Below are 3,275 nucleotides of genomic sequence, written 5' to 3'. Positions count from 1 at the left end.
CTCAATTAAGTATTAAGGCCACAGATAAACACTAAACAGTCCAAGAAGCAAAAGCAGATGACCATACCAGCACATGTCCAAAAACAAGATAAAATGTCTGAGACAAATGACCTAGAGGTAGATCTGGTCTCCATTCTGGAAGGAGGGCAGGCCTTGGAAATGCCTGAGAAGGAATTCAGAAAAGTGATTATTAAATATTTCAAAACATTTTACAATGGAGTTGAGAAAAATAAGGAAGAAGTCAGGAAAGCGCTACAGGAACAATCAAATAAGATAGACATAGCATTGGAAACAATTCAAAACCTACGAAAAAGGTCCAAACGATCAATAATAGAATATCAGAAATAGACAATAAACTGAAAGGACAAAGGAGTAGAATAGAAGAGATGGAAGGCAGACTAAGTGAGCTGGAAGACAAATCTCTCAATACCACTAAGATAGAAGAGTAAGCAGAAAAAAAGGATTTGAAAAATCTGAAGCAGGCCTAAGATTCATGTTGGACAACAATTATCAGCATTCCAGAACAAGAAGAATCACACAAGTCCACAGAGAAAATAGTTGAAGAACTGTTGGAAGAAAATTTCTCTAACATCCTGAAAAGTGAGAAGATAAACATACAAGAAGCTCAATGAATCCCAGGAAGGATAGACCCCAAAAGAAAATGACCAAGACATATTATAATCAACCTATCCAAAATAAGGAGACTCTCCTGAAAGCAGCTAGGGAAAAGAGGAGTGCTACATACAAGGTAAGCAAGTCAGATTAAGCTTAGATCTCTCAACAGAAACCATGCAAACAAGAAGGCAATGGGGAGAAATATATAAAACCCTGAAAGAAAAAAACTGCCAACCAAGAATCCTTTATCCAGCAAAGCTATCAATCAAATACAACAGTGTAATTAAAACATTCCAGAATAAACAGAAGCTAAGGGATTTTTCCAAAGCCAACCCTGTACTATAAAACATCCTAAAAGTAATTCTGTAGACTGAGAACCAATAAGAACAGACAACAACCAGAGATTGACATATGTGGCAGCACCTCCCAGAACTAAATTGACAGAAGGAAGAGTCAAGAACGAACAAAACTATAAGAACGTAGAGAATCTGGGAGGTCAGTCTATGATCAAAACAATTACAATATAAAAGAAAGTAAACATGTAGGAACAGAGATCCAGATGGTGAGAAGATCAGGTAGATTACAGGATAAAAGAGACTGCACTAAATGGAGGGAAAAGGTAATGGACTATAAGGTAACCTCAAAGAAAATTAACACTTCACAACATACCAAGAAAATGAAAATCCAAGAAGAATATTGAAACATTAAAACTATGAGGAAACTCACAAGAAAGAACACAAAAAGCATGAACTCAGCAAAGGAAAACACACAGAATAAAGAAAGCAGCAACACCACACACACACACACACACACACACACACACAAAAACACATAAAGGCAGGCAGCAATTAATCCATACTTATTGATAATTACACTGAATGTAAACGGACTAAATGCACCAGTTAAGAGATGGAAGGTGGCAGAATGGATAAGAATACAAGATCCTACAATATGTTGTCTGCAAGAGACACATCTCACACACAGAGACAAAAACAGATTAAAAGTCAAAGGATGGAAAAAAAATATTCGGACGTATTGTCAGGAGGGACCAGTCGCTGGTGAAAGATATTATGTTTGGTAAGGTGGAGGGTCAGAGAAAAAGAGGATGACCCCCAATGAGATGGATTGGCCAGGTGGCAGCATCAATGGACTCAAATGTGGTAACAATAGTGAGGTTGGCCCAGGATTGGGCAGTGTTTCATTCTGCTGTGCATAGGGTGACTATGAGTTGGTACTGACTCAATGGCACCTAACAACAACAATTGCAATAAAACATGAACAGGAGTGGCAGTATTAATCTCTGATGAAATAAACTTTAAGGCAAAAATCAGCATAATAGATAAAGATGGACATTATCTCATAATTAAAGGGACAATTGAACAAGATGACATAACCATAATAAATATCTATGCTCCCATTGAAAGAGTTCCAAAAATATAAAGCAAACTCTAACAGATTTGAAGAAAGAAATAGATGAATTTATAACAATAGTGGGTGATTTTTAAGACACCACTTTCAAAAATGGATAGAACAACCAGAAAGAAACTTGACAAAGACACAGAAGAACGAAACAACACAATCAGCCAACTAGACCTCATAGATATGTACAGAGCATTCAACCCAACAACACCACAATACAGTCATTTCCTGTGCACATGGAACATTCTCCAGAATAGGCCACAAAACAAATCTCCATAAGTTTACAAATATCAAAATACTACAAAGCATCTTCTCATACCACAGTACTATCAAATTAGAAATCAACAATAGGAAGAGCAAGGAAACAAAGTCAAATACATGGAAATTGAATAACACCCTGCTGAAAAGAGGCTGGGTAGTAGAAGAAAGTGGTACAGAAGTAAATACTGATGTATGCGCAATCTTGGAACAACAGAGCTCTCTCTGGGATACAGGGATTGAGACATGGTTGGAATGGCAAAATGGGGGAAATAATGTTAAGATGCTTGGCTGTCTTTTGAATCGTGGTTTCCCTGGCATACCATTATAAAATAAACACTAGAGGGGGAGAGAAAGGAATCGCCAGAAATATCACCATAGAAAGCTTGTAAATCTGTCTTCTGCCTATAACTGATTGGAATACCTAAAATGGGGCTACAACGTGCCCAGTGAAGGAGGCTTCCTGCGGAGCCTCTGCATCCAGGATCTTCAGAGGTGGGAAATTTCCACTTGAAAGGACAAGAAGACCAGCCTGGAGTGGCTTGAAGAACAGAAGATAACTTCTTGAAAGAAAGACCAACAGGAAAAATACAAAACAATAAAGGCAGTCCAACTGATTACTACAAGAACAAGCAACTTGCTTGCCCAAGAGACATCAAGCCAAGTGGTCGGGTCCCCTCCAGGCATACCCACTTCAAAGACTAAGACTCAATGGGAATACAAGCAGACATGCTCTGATTGGTGACCATGTTCATCAGCCATAAACGGAAGTGAGGGAAAAACAGCAATGAAGCTGTGAGCTAAGCCCTACAACGTTCAATGGACTCCTATGAACCCTGGTTGATCAGCAGTGTGGCAAGACCTGGGGACTCTTGGGTCCAAAGTCAGTAACATAGCCACAGAGGACTAAAGTGGAGAGTGAAGCATCCAGCTGATAAGAGAGGGCATATGCATAAGAACACCCACACTTGCAGATAATACCC

This window comes from Chrysochloris asiatica, unplaced genomic scaffold, assembly GCF_000296735.1.
Source record: "Chrysochloris asiatica unplaced genomic scaffold, ChrAsi1.0 scaffold00340, whole genome shotgun sequence".
Lineage (NCBI taxonomy): Eukaryota > Metazoa > Chordata > Mammalia > Afrosoricida > Chrysochloridae > Chrysochloris > Chrysochloris asiatica.
The sequence above is the reverse complement of the archived record's forward strand: the minus strand, read 5'-3'. Positions refer to the sequence as shown.